The following is a 19,666-nucleotide window of genomic DNA, read 5'->3' on the forward strand; positions in this document are numbered from 1 at the left end:
TCTGATTCCCTCAGCTCTTAACCTAGTGGAAAGAGCTCACAGGAGGGAGCTGCTAATTGCTGGCATCTCAAAAAGGTGTTTCACTTGAGACAAGACTGGGGCTTGCTTCTGGTAGCTTGGCCCAAGCTGACACTTTGTTCCCAGCACCAAGATGGACTGCAGACTCCAGACCCCAGCCCGGGGAGCTTAGGCAGGGAATTTTGGGTGGACCACTCCCCTTGATTTCTGGCTGGTACCCTCCTCTTTCTGCTTTTCACTCAAGTTTCAGGCTGAGTTTTAAATGACCAGCTCTGGTCATTCTGACACACAAATATGAGTTTCTCCCTCCCCTGGGCCTCAGTTTGCCCATTCTGTCAAGTGAGAAGGTTCTTGTCTCTTGGCTCAATAACATGTCCTCTCCACTTGGCTCCATGTGGCAGTGTGGAAGGCATCTGGCCCCAGCTGCACATTTCTCAGCCGTGGTGCAGTTGGAGTCCTTTTTGCTTATGCCGGGTGATTGACAGCCATCTGCAGACTTAGAAGATTATAAATGGCCAGGAGCCAAGCAAACCTCCATCACTGCAGAGGTCCCCTGTGCCCAAGCAGCCCTGTCATGGAAGTCTGAAACATGTTCTGCCATCTCCTCCTTGTGTGACTTGGGACAACCATTTCCCCCTCTGGGTCCCATTCCCAATCTGTAGGTGAGAGGATTGGATTAACTAGATCATCTATAATTCCATGATGTAGATATAAATTCAACCTTGTTTGCTTTGGAACCCAGTTTTATTTTACCTCAAAAAACCCCAAGGATCAAGTTTGATTGATGGGACCTTAAGACAGTGAGGACAAATGTGGTTCTGGCCACTGGCCCGGAGGAGAAAGTCCGCACTCCCCCTCTTCCCATTCCTGGGTGGTGGTGGGGCCCACTGATTGGACAGTGGCATCCCTTGGCAGTACCTCTGGAGCAGGCTCCCTGCATGTGCTGGGAGCTTACGGGAGCTGACCACCCAGAGCCCCAGAGAGAGCCTCACAAAGTCATACCACCCTCTGCCAGCTGCCTGGCCTTTCAGCTCAGGTTTCCTTTGAAAATGACTTTAAAGGACTTGCCAGCTCAAGGCCTCAACTCACCCTTCTCTTTGAAAAGGGAGAAAATGATCCCTCTGCTCCCAAAGAAACTTGGCAGGAGAACTTACAAAGCAGAACGATTCAGGAATGACAAGTCACAGGCCCAAGAGAGGCTGGCCACAGGGCTCCTTTGCTCCCTGAGTTTGTTTACGTATCATTACTGTTTAATAGAGAGACTGGGGAGGGGCAGCGTTCAAACAAAAGGGGAGATCAAAGAGTGAATAACTGCAGCCAGTTGGCAATCAATAATAAATGAAAAGAAACGTCTCTAAACAGATAAGCTAGGGCAAAGGGAATACAGAAGTTTTAGTACAAAAATTGTGACATGAACACACCTTTTCAGAAATACATCTTAAGAAAGGGTATGCACTCTTTCCCTCGGCGCTGCCCATGGAGGCGGCAGCCATCTCCTACCCGGCATCATGGCTGCCTTCAGACCCCTCGTAAAGCCCAAGATCATCAAAAAGAGGACCAAGAAGTTCATCCGGCACCAGTCAGAACGATATGTCAAAATTAAGCGTAACTGGAGGAAACCCAGAGGCGTTGACAACAGGGTGTGGAGAAGATTCAAGGGTCAGATCTTGATGCCCAGCATCGGTTACGGGAGCAACAAGAAAATGAAGCACATGCTGCCCAGTGGCTTCTGAAAGTTCCTGGTTCACAATGTCAAGGAGATGGAAGTGCTGCTGATGTGCAACAAATACTACTGTGCTGAGATTGCTCACAACGTTTCTTCCAAGAACTGCAAAGCCACTGTGGAAAGAGCAGCCCAGCTGGCCATCAGAGTCACCAACCCCAATGCCCAGCTGCGCAGTGAAGAAAACAAATAGACAGCTGGTGTGCAAGTTGTATTTGTGTGAAATAAAACCATAAAAAAAAAAAAAAAAAAAAAGGCTATGCATGATGCTTTCCTCTTCTCTATGTTGTGTGATTTTAAGAGGAGAGGTTTCTGAGGACCAGGGCAAGTGGGGGTGGGGGGATTAGGTCCAGAGAAGCCGGTGGGGTGGTTAGAATCAAGCAGAGTTATTCAGGCATTGAAAGGACAGCATGGTGGGGATCACTTAGTTCAGATTTCTTATCTAAACCATGAAAGGACTGAGGCATGAGAGGTGAAGACACTTGCCTGCTGTCCCTGTCTACTGGGGTGGAGAGTAGAGAGCAAGGCTCCTGCTCTGCACCCCAACCCTGGGGCAAAGGAGGAAAGATTCATATGTTCCCATTTTAGAAATGAGGAAACCAAGATAGGGACTTGTCCAAGGTCACACAGCTAAGAAATGGCCAACCAGACTGAGGTCACACAACTTGTGGTAGAATTTCAATCAGCTCCGTTCAATCATTGGGCTTCTTAAGCCAAAGTGGCCATGCCCTTTGGAATCTGGGTTCACATTCCTCTCTCTCTGTCACTCACAGTAATAATTTTATTAAATCATGTGTTTTGGTTTGCTAAAGTTGTCAAAACGCAACATGCCAGCAAATGGACTGGCTTTTAACAATGGGGATTTATTAGCTTACAAGTTTACAGTTCAGAGGCTGTGAAAATGTCCAAATCAAGATATCAACTGGATGATGCCTTCCTCCTGAGGAAAGACTGCTGGCATCCAGGACTCCTCTGTCACATGGCAAGACGCGTGGCAGTGTCTACTGGTCCTTCTCTCCTGGGTTTCTTCTGGCTGCTCTGACTGTGGCTTTTTCTGAGCATCTGTGTGTACCCTTTTCTCTCAGCTTCTGTGTGTTTTTCTTTTAGCTTCTCTCTCAACCTCCCTGAATTTCATCTCTTATAAAGGGCTCCAGTAAGAGGATTAAGACCCACCTGGGACATGCCTCAACTAAAATAACCTCATCAACTAAAATAACCTCATCAAAAGGTCCTGCCCACAATAGGTCTACACCCACAGGAATGGATTTGCTTTAAGAATATGAACTTCTAATTACCACACCATGGTAGTAATATCTGACATTGTATGGTGCTTATGATTTTCAAAGCCCCTTTATGACAATGATCGCATTCAATTCTCACAACAACTCCTCAGGGCAGAGGTTACTCTACATTTTACATGAAACGAGGGTCACAGGGGGATGGAAATCAAATGCCCATCTCAGAAATTCCAGGATAGTGGCAGGGCAACAAGAGTAACAATTGAACCAGGAGCCCAAAACAACAAGTCAGCCTGTACCAGTCTACAGAATTTTCCAAGAGAACCTTGTCTTCACTCCTGTTGATGGATCAGACCTTTGGCAGCCATGCTCTAGATCATGTAACTCTACCTTCCTGGCCACTGCTTTGTCCAAGGACGGATGCCAGATCCAAGGACAACCAATCCACAGATAGGATGTAGCCTGTCATGGCAGGTAAAGCTCTGCTTAAACAGGGGGATGGTAATGCGCTGGGCCACTAAGATTCTATATCCTGGGAATTTGACAGTGAAGTATGGAGAGAATCAGCCATGCCAGTGTTTTCTCAGTCTTCAATCATTGTGGTCCACCCTCCTGATTTTTGCTATAGCAAAATATATATTTATTTATATACTATTTTTCTTTAGATGAACTCACTTTTTGCCTTTTCACCAAATATAAAATAAATACTTACCATTCAAAATAAAAATATTGATTCATGTACCTTCTAGAAATTGTAGAAATTGTCTTGTGTTCTGCCAAAGACATGTTTTGGAAAACACAAGAGAATTGGAGTGGTGGAGAGAAGCAGAGAAGTACAGAGAGAAGCTGATCCTTGGAGAGTAGCATTAATGGTAGAGCACCAGAGTAAGATCTCCAGTAGAGGCTTAGAACTAGAATGATCTTCCAGTACCAGATTCCATAAGGCTTGTCATTATTGGGGGTTCCTGGTCTTATATTTCTAGGAGATTCCATCCCTCTCATAGCCACTTTCTAATAAGGTCCCTGCCTCCACTCCTACACCACCTGCAATTATTTGGACTGGTCTGTGTGAGTCCCTGTTTCCTGGAACCAAAAGGACATAATTTACTCATACACCCAGGCCCACTGCCTTTGGGGTTTCTGGTTTTAGTGAGACTCTTAAATACCCTTTGAAGGGGTCTAAGCTTCTCAATATCAGAGGTTGAGGCTTGCTGTGATCTCTCTAAGGTGAAACATAAAATGTGGTCTACTCAAAACACTGTAACCCCTTGGAAAGACAATATTCCTCTAAGCCCCCAAAGCAGCAATAGGAGGTCTCTGAAATGCATGTAGGAGCCCACTCTTGTTATCAGCATGGTGTCTAGCACAGGCAATACAGCATCCAGAGCCAGGCACCTTCACTGAAGGAGGAAAAAGCTTCGATGATCACTGGAAGTGGCTTTATGGAAGGGCCAATGCTGAGGCAGGAGGGCCTTGGAGTCTAGGAAGGGCACCTAGTGTGGATGGTAGCTCCTGGAGTCCTTTAATGTACCCGACTCAAGCCTTTGAGGTCTAGCTCCCTTAGTAAATGAATCTGATTCATTAAACCCCAAATGACTGGCTTCTCTGCACATCTAAGAGATGGGTGCCCTGGGTTTCTTTTTTCCCTTTGTAGCCCAAAGCTGGCAGGTTGGTTAAATAACAAGCATGTGTGGAGTCAGAATCACAGATTGTCAGAATGGGAGGGAACTTAGAGAGTTTATCCTCTTCTTCAGACGAGGAAGCTAAGGCTCAGAGAGGACAGGTGTTGTGTCTCAGATCACACCAAGAATATTTATCAGAGACAGGTTTGTAACCTGGTCCCAGCCCTCCAGGAGTTTGCAGTCAAGTAGGGAAAGCAAAACGTGGACAAATATGGTGGAGAAATTACAAAGAAACACCATAAGATATAAAATTGTGGCCAAAAAAAGTTCCTAAGGATTTACAGGGCCTTGAGCAGGGGGATGCTCAGAATGGAAAATTGTTCTTTCTGGAAGATACAAGGTGGACAGCCTACCTTAGCCGGTGGCCTGGGGAGAAGCATTCTCAGTTTTCAAGTGGCTCCCATTCCTTTTGTAGAACTGCAGTGCCTCCTTCTATCTGGACAGAGCTGCCTTCCATGTCGTCACTATTAGGAGCCATCTCTGGGGATGTTTATGGAAAGAGGAATGATGAAAGGCTCTTAGAAGTTGCACCATCCTCAGCTCTTTGCACTTTCTCCCAGTTCCCAAAGGCCAAAGGATTTGAGATTTGGAGGGCCGTCTCAGCACCAGGAACTAGGTATTACAGCCATGTTCTCCATCATCCTTGTGAAAGCCCACTAAAGTGGGTTTTATTTACCTCTTACAGATGAGAATAAGAGACAAGAAGGTCATGTCACTTGCTGAGGTGGTGCAGTGCTTCTCCTCTTCCGTCTTTAACAGGGTTTACCTTTTATATAATTGGTGGGTTTTACACCCCAGAGAGCACTAGAGGACAAAGTAATTAATGCTCAGTGAACAACCACATTTGTGTTATGCACATGGGAAAAAATCCTAGGTCCAGGTAGGTCTCAATGAAGTAGGAATTACTGAGAACTCATATATCAGACTTCTACATGCCTGATTGAAAGCTCCTTGACAAGAACTGGGGATTGGTCATCATATTTATAAAAAGCATGGATGTTTGAGTTTACTCTAGAGATTATCTAATCCAGCAGCACTCTGCCACAGAGAGTTTAAAAAAATACTGCTGCCTGCTCTCCAGGTGATTCTAATGTGCAGCTGGGGTTGAGAATCTTTAATTGAATCCAATCCTCTCATCATACAGAAAAGGAAGTCAGGTGACATTAAGTAAAGAAGTTCTATAAGGACTAGGACACAGTTCTCCAAACACCTAGGCCAGTGTCCTCTCCACTAAAACTACTGCCTTACACTTCCATGATTTCCTATTTCCAGAAACCTTAGTTCAGCCCCTAAATGACTACCTTCTTCTCATATGTGGTAAAAGGGACTAGTCTTTGGTGTGACCCTAGTAGGGCAAAACTTGGACTGATAGGTGGGAATTATAAAGAGACAGAACTAAGAACTAAACTTGGTAGAGTAAAGAATTCTGCAGATGTCTAAGGACGGAATTGGTTTTCTGTGCGTGAACTCATCACTGAAGGTGACTAGACAGAAGATGCACAGTGCTTTGGCAGGGATGGTCACGGAGGAAGTGTTGGACTGAATGATCTCTAAGGCCCCTTTCAAGCTTGAGACTGTATAAGATCCTGTCCAATTTAGATACTGGTTTTGATCTTGGAAAGAGATCTGGAGTACTGGTCTCTTGCTCTGAGTCTCAAGAGAGAGGGGCATGATAAAGAGAGCCTAGAGATCATCTTGGTTAGTGTTGGACGGTTCCTGTACCCTGAACTGACCTGCACTCCAGTGGCGCCATTGTGTCCATCTCTGTTTTCCTCCAGTACAGCCTGCCTTGGGTTTCACACACATCGTTTCCTGATAATGGGATCATCTCCTTCCTTTTCTACGTGGTGTACCCTATACTGCGTTACGCGGAAAAACTCATCCTTTTCCAAACATACCGCGCTTCAGAGTCTTTGCTCACGCTGCGCCTTCTGTTTAGCATGTCCCGCTCCCTGCCCCCGCCTCGGGAACTCTTTCAAAGCCAGTCATCTATGAATCCCTTCAGGCTGGAAAAATGTGAGTGTCTATGCAGGTTGGTTGAATGATGGAGTAATTGAGTGAGCGTGGTAATCGTTCTTCTTGCGTCTGGATTTTGACGGGTGCATTCTGGCATTTAGCCACAAGATGGCAGGGTAGACCAAGCAGTAAAGCCCGCAGGCGCCTCTTGCTGGCTCCTGGGATGCAGGACGGTATAAATGGAGCCAGAGCTATGTTTTTCTAGTTGGTCTCCTGTGCTTTTGTGCCTGTTCCCTTCCCATAACCCTCTGCTTCACCCCAGTAGAGCCATCCAACGGAATTGGCTTGTGGCCTATGGGATGTGATTTGAGGTAATCTGGCCCTGAAATCTCTCCTTCCGAGATCTACTTGGGGGTGTAAATTTCCGCTCTGAAAGAGTCATGCCTTTGAGTTTCCAGTTTCCAGTTCTTTTCGAGCAAAAGAGGCCAGACCCAAATGGAACCCTGCAGTGAGCGGAGGCCAGTGAGAAGACACCAATGATAAAAAATCATAATAACTACATATTCCACGAGGCTTTTATATCCAAGAGCTCACATAAACCTCACCACAATCTTGCCAATTAAGGGAGAAAAAAAAAAAATCCCTTTGGTAGATGAAGAAACAGATTCAGAAAGGCGAGTCTAAGAATTCACGACTAGTAAGTGGCAGGGCTGGGACTGGAACTTGGTTTCGGGCTTGGAATCAGGGGCTCGGCCAGCAGAGAGAGTACCTTTGTGCGCTCGCTCTTAGCGGATGAGTAAAAAAAAAGAAAATTAAGGAAAAAAAAAAAGACGCTCCTATCTTCGTTCGCCCTTGTGTTTGGCTTTTCCAGCTGCACCACACAGTTTAAGAACAGAATTTAGGATTTCAGAACCTGAATTCATTTCAGGTCCAAATCCCAAATTCTATATGTAGTCACAGGTGAAGTCACCGGCATGCCACGTAGATCGCCACCTACCGCACAGAGATACCCTGAGCTCCTGCTGCCTGGCACTTGGGCTGCGGCTCGCGGAGCCCCTTGCAGCTCCCTCTTTATGCTGAGGGCCTGAGGGGTGCCGGCTGAGCACTGCTTTCCTCGGTGAACTTAGTGATCTGGGTATTCATGCAGGCGGGGGCATCATCCAATCCCTGGTGGCTTGGACCCGCCCCATGGTGAGATTCACGGTGAGATTCAGGGCAAGCAACTCTGGCCTTGGAAGCCGGAGATATAGGATCAAGTCCAGGCTTGCTTGCTAACTAGCTACTGGCCTTGTTTGGGAAACTTTTTTCCCCTGGGCCTCAGTTTCTGACTAAAATTGAAAAGACTGGACAGGATGATTTCCAAGGCCACTTCTGGACACCGTGACGCTAACTTTTCAGACTAAGTAACTGGAAAACGGAGATGTGAGATTGCTGTCTCTTGCTGGGAGTGTCTCAGGAATATAAACTACTCATTGATACCACAGAGTTCTGATTGTGGGAAGCCAATGCTTTCCCGTCTATTGTTCCCAGTGTTTCCTAACTCCCGGCAGAGAAGAATCAGTTAATCAGCATCCACAGACCAAGGATTTGGGATTTCTTTATTCATGCCTCCTGATGTTGTCACAGTTCAAAAGGGACTTACAATAAAAATGACACTAGTGATCAAGACTTTAACTTACTTTGCAATTCACAGGGGTTCAAAGTTCCTTTCTGTTGTTAACAATTTGGAACTCGTGGTGACACAATTTCTTTTTAAAAATAACATTTACTGTTGTCTCTTTAATTTCAAAATTAATACATGCTAAACGCAGAAAAAACTTGGAAAACAGCTAAAATAAACAAAAATAATACTACTACTAAATAACATTTTTTGAGCAATCACTACGTGTGATGAAATTATTTTTTAACTTTTCATTTTTAAATGAATATGGAGTCACAGGAAGTTACAAAACTAGTACAGAGAGGCCCTGTGTACCCTCCACCCAGTTTCCCCTAGTTGCAACATCTTCTGTAACTATATCATGGTGTCAAAACCAGGGAACTGATGCAGTTGGTACAGCCCACAGACTTTTTCAGCTTTCACCAGTTTTACAGGCACTCATTTATGTGTGCATGTGTGTGTGTGTGTGTTCATTTATAAGCAATTTTATCACATGTGGATTCACGTAACCACCACCACAACCAAGGTACAGAACTATTCCATCACCACAAAGATCCCTCATGCTACCCCTTTATAGCCATCTCTTTTGCCCTGGTAAGCACAAATCTGTTCTCCGTCTCTGTAATTTTGTCATTTGCAGAATGCTGTGTAAGTGGGATGTGAGGTGGTTTGGAGCTATGCATCCTCAACAAACATGTTCTTAAATTTAATGCATTCCCATGAATGTGAACTCTTGTAAGTAGGACTTTTTGATGAGGTAAGTTTGTTAAGGTGTGGCCCAGCTGGATCAGGATGGGTCTTAATCCTATTACTGAAGGCCTTATAATGAAGGTCACACGCACACACAGAGAAAGTCAGGGAGCAGCCAGAAGCTGAAAGTCAACAGAAAAGAGAGAAGCCAGGAGAGGCCGCCAGGTGCATTGTCATGAGACAGAAAAGCCAAGGACCAAGGATCATCCACGGCCAGCCCCAGAACACCACGGCTTGTGGTGACACCTTGATGACACCTTGATTCTGGACTTCTCCTAATCTCAAAACCATAAGCCAATAAAATCCCATTGTTTAAGATAACCCATGTTTGTTTGGCAGCTAGGAAACTAAAACGGAATACAATAATAATAAAGATGATTATGGTGATAATGAAGATGAACAGATAATGGAATAATGATATTAACTAACAATTGAGCATTAACTATGTGCCAGGAACAGTTTTAAACTCTTTATAAATATTAGCTCATTTGATCCTCTCAACAACCCAGTGCAATAGATTCTATAATTATCACCACCTTACAGATATGGAGAGTGAGATAATCACTCCACTTTTTGCAGCCAGTAAGTGGCAGAGCGGGGATTTTAATTCAGATCAGGTTCTAGAGTTTTGACCTTTAACTGCTATATTATATTGTCTTCCTGTAGGTAGGTTCAATATAAATAGGTTCAATATAAATTTTAAAAAAATTAAATACAGGAAAGCATAATAAAGATTACCAGAAAGATCACCTTGATACTCTGGTTTATGTTTTACCAGAATCTTTTCCAGGGGGTAATATCTACATAAATTTTTGCCTTAAAAAAGGTAAGGGATTTTTCATGTCCCTTTATCTTGACATCATTGTTAAAAATTTAGTTTATTTAGAGTGGATAAATTGTGTTTGATTAAAAACTGAATCATAGCATTTTATAGTATCTACAATTTTTAAAAATGTGATATAACATTGATATTGTTCTAGTTTGAAACATAATGATGTATAAGACACAGATTTGAACCTCATTCATGAGCCCCTGTTAGACAATGAGGGCCCCTATCTGAAGTCAGCATCAACATCAGAGTTGATGCCTCATTGTGGCTCGCATGATCTTACTGCACAAGCAGTAACTTGTGAAGCTATTAAAAATACTGTCTCTGTGTGAATAATGATTATGCAGAGAAGACAAAAAGTTTATTAAAAGTGGAAAAAGTGGTTAACTTGTGATGAGAGGACATGCATAGGCAACCCATGATTCTCTCTAAATTTGATTCTAGCAGAAGCCAGAAAGCCTTTGCAAACATTTCTCTGTTTGACATGGGGGATTGCTGGAAGTCTAGGCAAATACTCTTGGGCAATATCAATGGTCTGCTCTGTTAGCATAAAGCTCTCCATAGAAAGCCAGGAGACCTGGGTTCTTGTCTCAAACTTGTAAAAACCCTGGACAAATAACTTTAGTTCTCTGAACCTCAATTTCCTTATTCCAGATTTCAAGGTTACTGACCTGTAAAGTTCCATTCTGAGATTCTGGGTGTCCAAAGGCATCCTGAAAAGCAAAGTGCTTTCACAGATTCTAATATGGACATCCATTCCTTTTACGATTTCTGTACACTGCTACCCTGACTTTGGTGGGTTTTTTATTCCAGTGGCCCATAGCTTCTTCTAGCTTCATCTGCATGTAAGGATCCATGGAGATCTACTTTTAATCCATTGGGTGAGCATTTATTGACTCCCAGTCAGTGCCAAGTGTTAGGTGAGGCTGAAGCTATTGGGACAATTAAAATATGGCTCCTGTTCTCATGGATTCAGTCTGGGGCAGAGATAGATAATACCTTCATTTGTTTACGGCCTTTCAAGGACAAACATTCACAGCTAGTGACCCACAGTTCCTCTGCTACAGGTAAACTCCCTGCCTTCTTTCTTCTTTGACCTGAGTTGTTTTCAAGTGATTTTTAAAAAATTTACCACAAACGGAATTTTTTCCAGTTCTCTTTTTGTTATTGATTTTAACTTAATTTCATTTTTATCAGAAAATGTGGTGTGTAGGGTCCATATCCCTTTAAATATTCTGAGGCTATTTTAACCTTGTAGTTGAAAATTTTCATAAATGTTTTACAACTGCTTGAAAAAATATGTATTTTTCCATTTCTTGGGTACAATACTTGATAAATTATTCTTTATATAAAGATTATTAATTGTGCTTTTCAAATATTTTGTGGCTTTCTTTTGGTAAAATCTGCTATATCTATTAATTTTGGAGAAAGCTGTGTTAAAATATTCCATTACAGTGGGGAATTTGTCAATGTCCTCACTGATTTGTCAATATGTTATTAAGTGTACACAGATTCATAATTATTAAATTCCCCTGGTGAATTTTTAAAGTTCCATTATATAGTGACCCTCTACATTTTCCCTTAAAGTTTTTCTTTTTAATCTCATCTTATTATGCTGTAATATTTTTTTGGTTTTATTGCTATTCTTTGGTTATATTTGGTAATTTGCCTGGAGTAACTTTTTTCATACTTTAGCATTAACTTTTTTTTTTTTAATTTTTATTTTGAAATAATTTTAAACATATAGGACAGTTGCAAATACAATACAAACCCTATACAGAGAACTCCAACACCCCCAGATATCCGTATCTACCAATTTTACATTTTGCTACCTTTGCAGTACCTTTCTTTCTCCTTCCTTCCTCCCTTCCTCCTTCTCTTCCTTCCTTTGTTCTTTCCTTTCTCTCTCTCTCCCTCCCTCCCCTCTCTCTTTCTTTCAACTATTTCTATTATCTTTCTATCAATTATCTATCTACCCATTTATCATCTTCTGAACATCTGAGAGCAGGTTACATATATCATACTCCTTGAACTCATAACATTTCCATGTACATTTCCTATGAACAAGGACATTCACTTATGTCATTAACTTAACTGCAGTTAATTCAAGAAAATTAATATGGATATAAAGCTTTAATTCTATGTTCCAACTTTTCCTTATGCCCCCTTTGAGCTTTTCTCCTCCATTCTTAGATCCACTCCAGTATCATATATTGCATTGATTGTCATTAACTCTTAATTAACTTTTTTAAAAAATTAACTATATAAAATTTTTTTTTAAAAAAAGATACACAATAAAAAACACATTTCAAACAAACCATAACAAGGGAGTAAGAAAAAGACAACCAACCTAAAATAACTACTTTACTTCCAACATGTTCCTACTCTACCCCAAGAAAATAACCTAATATAGCAACATTTCTGTGAACTTGTTCCTACGATATCCATCAGAAATTAACAAACCATAGTCATTCCTGGGCATTCCCAGAACGTTGAATTTACCCATGATAGCTTATCTGTTCTTATTGGGTTATCGTTCCCCCTTCATTAATTGCTCTCTATCGCTAGTTCCCCTACATTCTACATTATAAACCATTTATTATAGAAGTGTGTTGTTTAACCTCCAAGTGTTTGTTAATTTTCTAAGTTTCTGATGGTTATTGACTTCTAAATGTATTCCATTGTGGTCGGAGAATGTGCTTTGAATAATTTCAATTTTTTTAAATTTATTGAGGCTTGTTTTATGTCCCAGCATATGGGCTATTCTGGAGAAAGGTCTGTGATCACTAGAGAAGAATGTGTTTAATGTCCTTTATTGAACCAATATTGAATCTCTTTAGTACTGAACCTTTCTCCATATCTCTCTCTCCTTTCTTTGTTTCTCTGTCTGTAGGGCTCCCTTTAGTATCTGAAGTAGGGCAGGACTTTTATTAGCAAAATCTCTCAGCATTTGTTTGTCTGTGAAAAATTTAAGCTCTCCCTCAAATTTGAAGGAGAGCTTTTCTGGATAAAGTATTCTTGGTTGGAAATTATTATCTCTCAGAATTTTAAATATGTCATGCCACTGCCTTCTCGCCTCCATGGTGGCCACTGAGTTGTCACTACTTAGTCTTATATTCTTACCTGTGTATGTGGTGAATTGCTTTTCTCTTGCTGCTTTCAGAACTTGCTCCTTCTCCTCAATATTTGACAGTCTGATGAGAATATGTCTTGGAGTGTGTTTATTTGGATTTATTCTATTTGGAGTTCGCTGGGCATTTATGCTTTGTGTATTTATATTGTGAAGAAGGTTTGGGAAGTTTTCCCAACAATTTCTTTGAATACACTTTCTAAACCTTTCCCCTTCTCTTGCCCTTCTGGGACACCAAAGAGTCTTATATTTGGACGTTTTATTTTAGCTATCATATCCTTGAGGTCCATTTTGATTTTTAAAAATTTTTTTCCCCTTTCTTTCTTTTGTCCTTTCATTTTCCATTCTGTGGTCCTTGAGGTCACTGATGTGTTGTTCAACTTCCACTAGTCTTGTCCTATGAGGATCCAGAATCTTTTAAATTTGGTCAACAGTTTGTTTTATTTCCGTATGATCATCTATTTTTTTTATTTACTCCTGCAATTTCTTCTTTATGTTCTTCTAGGGTCTTCTTCATGTCCTTTATATCCTGTGCCATGTTCTCATTGTTTGTCTTTAGTTCTTTGATTAATTGCTCCAAGTACTGTGTCTCCTCTGATCTTTTGATTTAGGTGTTTGGGTTTGGGTTATCCATATCATCTGGTTTTATCATATGCTTTAAAATTTTGTTGTTTTTGGCCTCTTGGCATTTGCTTTACTTGATAGGGTTCTTTTAGGATATGTAGGATTATTCGAAGATGAAACTCTAATTTGTCAGATCTACAGCTTGGTGGCGTACACTTTCTCTAACTAACCAGCAGATGGTGTCTGTGAGTCACCTATTCCCCTCGAGTCAGTTCTCCACAACTTTGTCTTTGTGGTGTGTGGAGGTCTGATTCTCATGGGGTCCAATTGGTATACCAAGTTTGGGTGTGTTGTTGGTGCTGTCCGCCCTGAAAATGGGGCGTGTGTCTGAGCGGTTAGGGAGGGAGGGCAGCGTTAATAATCAAACCTCCCAGGTGTTCCTGGAGATTTAAGGCTGTTGCAAGAGTCTAAACCTTCATTTCAGTCTTGCCACAGATTGTCTCTGCCACTGACCCACAAGTCTTTGGTATTGGTGTATGGTCCCTGGGATTTCCGAGGGGTTCCTCTTCCAAGCTGTGCCCTTCTAGGACCTCTGCTGAGGGAAGGTTGTCCTATGTCACAAGTGCATGCTGTCCCTCAAGGGAAGTTCTGGGCTGGCGGGCCATGTAGGGGCTTTCCCGGCCTGCTGTAAGGATGGCTGTATGGGGTGTGTTAATTTCCCCCCTTTTGCACAGCTCCACCTTCCCAGCTCCAAGACAATTAGCTGTGGGTGCATGAAAGGCCACTGTCCATACCCGACACTGTGGCATGTGCACGTGCTGCTGGAAACACCCCCCCACCCCGGTCACACTGGGTTTCTTGGTGTGGCTCTGGGCTGTGGCCCTGGTGCCGGGCAGGGGAGTTCCCAGCCTTCCAGGAAGATGGCTGCAAGGGTTGTGGTTTTTTTTCCCCTTTTGGCTAACCTCTGCCTTCCTTGCTCCGAGACAATTAGCAGTGGGTGCTCGAAAGGCTATCTTCCACGCCAGATGTTGATGTGTTCGCACAGCCCATTCCTGCCGCACTTCACTGTGTGGTTTTCACTGCTGTATCTGCAGCTGCTTTTGGGTTTTTTTAAAAAAGAGCTAGTCTGCCTCCAAACGCCAACCCTTGGTTTCCCCACACTGCAGTGTGGCTGCCGGATATTCAGTGGCTTCCTCACTCATTTCAGAATGCAGACTCCCAGTTTCACCAAGTGCATGGTCCCTGTGGATTTAGCAGACCTTGTCCAGCTGGTGCATCACTGTAACTGGTGTTCTGGGTCACTTTTTGGCTTTTACCTAGTATTTTTCACAGAGGTGTTTTTTTGCCCTGTCTCTCCTAGCCACCATCTTAGGTTCTCCTCTAGCATTAACTCTTTTGCTGTCATTTTGGTTCAAGTGTGTTGTTTATAAAACAGCATATTGTTTGATTGTTTTTTGAAAATCCAGTCTAACAAACTGTCTTTCAATTAAAGATTTTAGTCCATTACACCACAGTGAATATTTACATCTTAAGATTTATTTTACCAATAATTATGTGCTTTCCTTTTGTTCTGATTGTTCTGACCCTCCTGATTTCCTGCATTCTTTTTTTTTTAAATTTTTTATTAGAGAAATTGTAGGTTTACAGAATAATCATGCATTAAATACAGGATTCCCAAACAGCATCCCACCACCAATACCTTGCATTGGTGTGGAACATTTGCTACAATTGATGATGGCACTTTTTTTTGTAATTGCACTATTTTTTTTAAACAGTAACTAGCTTCGTTACAATTGATGAAAGATTGTTAAAATAGTACTATTAACTATCATCCATCATTAAGAGTATTTTTTTTCTCCTTTTACCATACTGTTTTGGTTTGCTAGAGCTGTCACTATGCAAAATACCAGAGATGGATTGGCTTTTATAAAGGGGGCTTATTTGGTTACAAATTTACAGTCCTAAGGCCATAAAAGTGTCCAAACCAAGGCATCAACAAGAGGATACCATCACTGAAGTATGCCAATAGCATCTGGAACACCTCTGTCAGCTAGGAAGGCATGTGGCTGGCATATGCTGGTTCTTTGCTCCTGGGTTGTGTTTCAGAATGTCTTTCTCCAAAATATCTCTGGGTCTCTCTTAGCTTCTCTTTCTCAGCTCCTGTGCATTCTTGCTTGTTCTCCCAGGGCATTTCTCTCTAAGCATTCAGGAGTCCTCTCTTAGCTTCTCTGAGGCAAGCTCTGGCTTCATCTCTTAGCTTATCATCTCTAAACATCATTGTGTCTGCATCTCCAAGCATCTGCAAGTGTCATCAGCATCTGTGTCAGCCCTTGAGTTCTCTTAAATAATCCAGTGAACCAAAAAAGACTCACCCTGAGTGGGTGGAGTCCACACCTCCATGGGAATAATTTTTTTTTTTTTAGCTGTTTTTATTTATTTATTTATTTATTTATTTTTTAATTCAGTTTTATTGAAATATATTCACAAACCATACAGTCATCCATGGTATACAATCAACTGTTCACAGTATGATCATATAGTTATGCGTTCATCACCACAATCTATTTCTGAACATTTTCCTTACATCAGAAAGAATCAGAATAAGAATAAAAAATAAAAGTGAAAAGAGAATACCCAAACCATCCCCCCATCCCACCCTATTTGTCATTTAGTTTTTACTCCCATTTTTCTACTGATTTTTTTTCAATTTTTTAACTTTGTTTATCAAAAAATTAAAAACAAACAGGCAAACAACAACCAAAAAAACCCCACAACATTTCAAACAAAGCAATGGATTAAGGAAAACAAATAACCTAAAATAACTACTTTGCTTCCAATATGTTCCTACCATACCCCAAGAAAATTAATAAACCATGTCCAAACAGAGGAGTAAGAAAAACAAATAATCTAAAATAACTACATTGCTTCCAACATGTTCCTACCATACCCCAAGAAAATTAACAACCCCTAAGAAAACAAAGGAATAAGAGAAAAAAAACCTAAAATAACTCTATTGCTTCCAACATGATCTTACTATATCCAAGAAAGTTTACAAACCATAATCATTCCTGAGCATTCCCATAACATTGAGATTACCCTCCATAGTTTATCTGTTCTTATTAGATTATCATTCCCCCTCCACTAATTGGTATCTCTAGGTCCCGTACATTCTACAGTATAAAACATTGTACATTTTTCACAGAATTCACATTAGTGGTAACATACAATATCTCTCTTTTTGTGCCTGGCTTATTTTGCTCAGCATTATGTCTTTTTTTTTTTTTTTTTTAATCTTCATTTTATTGAGATATATTCATATACCACGCAGTCATACAAAACAAATCGTACTTTCGATTGTTCACAGTACCATTACATAGTTGTACATTCATCACCCAAATCAATCCCTGACACCTTCATTAGCACACACACAAGAATAACAAGAATAATAATTAGAGTGAAAAAGAGCAATTGAAGTAAAAAAGAACACTGGGTACCTTTGTCTGTTTGTTTCCTTCCCCTATTTTTCTACTCATCCATCCATAAACTAGACAAAGTGGAGTGTGGTCCTTATGGCTTTCCCAATCCCATTGTCACCCCTCATAAGCTACATTTTTATACAACTGTCTTCGAGATTCATGGGTTCTGGGTTGTAGTTTGATAGTTTCAGGTATCCACCACCAGCTACCCCAATTCTTTAAAACCTAAAAAGGGTTGTCTAAAGTGTGCGTAAGAGTGCCCACCAGAGTGACCTCTCGGCTCCTTTTGGATTCTCTCTGCCACTGAAGCTTATTTCATTTCCTTTCACATCCCCCTTTTGGTCAAGAAGATGTTCTCCGTCCCACGATGCCAGGTCTCCATTCCTCCCCGGGAGTCATATTCCACGTTGCCAGGGAGATTCACTCCCCTGGGTGTCTGATCCCACGTAGGGGGGAGGGCAGTGATTTCACCTTTCAAGTTGGCTTAGCTAGAGAGACAGGGCCACATCTGAGCAACAAAGAGGCATTCGGGAGGAGGCTCTTAGGCACAACCATAGGGAGCCCTAGCCTCTCCTTTGCAGCAACCGTCTTCCCAAGGGTAAAACCTGTGGTAGAGGGCTCAACCCATCAAACCACCAGTCCCCTATGTCTGTGGTCATGTTAGCAACCATGGAGGTGGGGTAGGCGAATACCCCTGCATTCTCCACAGTCTCCTCAAGGGGGCACTGCATCTTTATTGTTTCCTTGTTTTTTTTTTTTTTTTTTTTTTTTTAATCATCATTTTATTGAGATATATTCACATACCACGCAGTCATACAAAACAAATTGTACTTTCGATTGTTTACAGTACCGTTACATAGTTGTACATTCATCACCTAAATCAATCCCTGACACCTTCATTAGCACACACACAAAAATAACAAGAATAATAATTAGAGTGAAAAAGAGCAATTGAAGTAAAAAAGAACACTAGGTACCTTTGTCTGTTTGTTTGCTTCCCCTACTTTTCTACACATCCATCCATAAACTAGACAAAGTGGAGTTTGGTCCTTATGGCATTCCCAATCCCACTGTCACCCCTCATAAGCTACATTTTTATACAACTGTCTTCGAGATTCATGGGTTCTGGGTTGTAGTTTAATAGTTTCAGGTATCCACCACCAGCTACCCCAATTCTTTAGAACCTAAAAAAGGTTGTCTAAAGTGTGCGTAAGAGTGCCCACCAGAGTGATCTCTCGGCTCGTTTTGGAATCTCTCTGCCACTGAAGCTTATTTCATTTCCTTTCACATCCCCCTTTTGGTCAAGAAGATGTTCTCCATCCCATGATGCCGGGTCTACATTCCTCCCCGGGAGTCATATTCCACGTTGCCAGGGAGATTCACTTCCCTGGGTGTCTGATCCCACGTAGGGGGGAGGGCAGTGATTTCACCTTTCAAGTTGGCTTAGCCAGAGAGAGAGGGCCACATCTGAGCAACAAAGAGGCATTCAGGAGGGGACTCTTAGGCACAAATACAGGGAGGCCTAGCCTCTCCTTTGCAGCAACCGTCTTCCCAAGGGTAAAACTTACGGTAGAGGGCTCAACCCATCAAACCACCAGTCCCCTATGTCTGTGGTCATGTTAGCAACCATGGAGGTGGGGTAGGCGAATACCCCTGCATTCTCCACAGGCTCCTCAAGGGGGCACTACATCTTTTTTTTTTTTTTTTCCTTGTTTGTCTTTTTTCTTTTTTTTTTTTTTTTTAACTTTCCCTTCTTTTTTCAAATCAACTGTATGAAAAAAAAAGTTAAAAAGAAAACAAACATACAATAAAAAAACATTTCAAAGAGACCATAGCAAGGGAGTAAGAAAAAGACAACTAACCTAAGATAACTGCTTAACTTCCAACATGTTCCTACTTTACCCCAAGAAAGTTACATAATATAGCAACATTTCAGTGAACTTGTTCCTACTACATCCATCAGAAATTAACAGACCATAGTCATTTCTGGGCATCCCCAGAACGTTAAATAGCTTATCTGTTCTTCTTGGATTATTGTTCCCCCTTCCTTAATTGCTCTCTACTGCTAGTTCCCCTACATTCTACATTATAAACCATTTGTTTTACATTTTTCAAAGTTCACATTAGTGGTAGCATATAATATTTCTCTTTTTGTGCCTGGCTTATTTCGCTCAGCATTATGTCTTCAAGGTTCATCCATGTTGTCATATGTTTCACCAGATCGTTCCTTCTTACTGCCGCGTAGTATTCCATCGTGTGTATATACCACATTTTATTTATCCACTCATCTGTTGAAGGACATTTGGGTTGTTTCCATCTCTTGGCAATTGTGAATAATGCTGCTATGAACATTGGCGTGCAGATATCTGTTCGTGTCACTGCTTTCCGACCTTCCGGGTATATACCGAGAAGTGCAATCGCTGGATCGAATGGTAGCTCTATATCTAGTTTTCTAAGGAACCGCCAGACTGACTTCCAGAGTGGCTGAACCATTATACAGTCCCACCAACAGTGAATAAGAGTTCCAATTTCTCCACATCCCCTCCAGCATTTGTAGTTTCCTGTTTGTTTAATGGCAGCCATTCTAACCGGTGTTAGATGGTATCTCATTGTGGTCTTAATTTGCATCTCTCTAATAGC

At 41.7% G+C, this 19,666-nt stretch overlaps 1 pseudogene; it reads left to right on the plus strand.

Annotated features, from left to right (window-relative positions):
• Nucleotides 1–74: 74 nt before the first annotated feature.
• On the plus strand, nucleotides 75–1,940 carry LOC119536046 (annotated as a pseudogene).
• Nucleotides 1,941–19,666: the final 17,726 nt, after the last annotated feature.

Source organism: Choloepus didactylus, chromosome 1 (genome assembly GCF_015220235.1).
Source record: "Choloepus didactylus isolate mChoDid1 chromosome 1, mChoDid1.pri, whole genome shotgun sequence".
Lineage (NCBI taxonomy): Eukaryota > Metazoa > Chordata > Mammalia > Pilosa > Megalonychidae > Choloepus > Choloepus didactylus.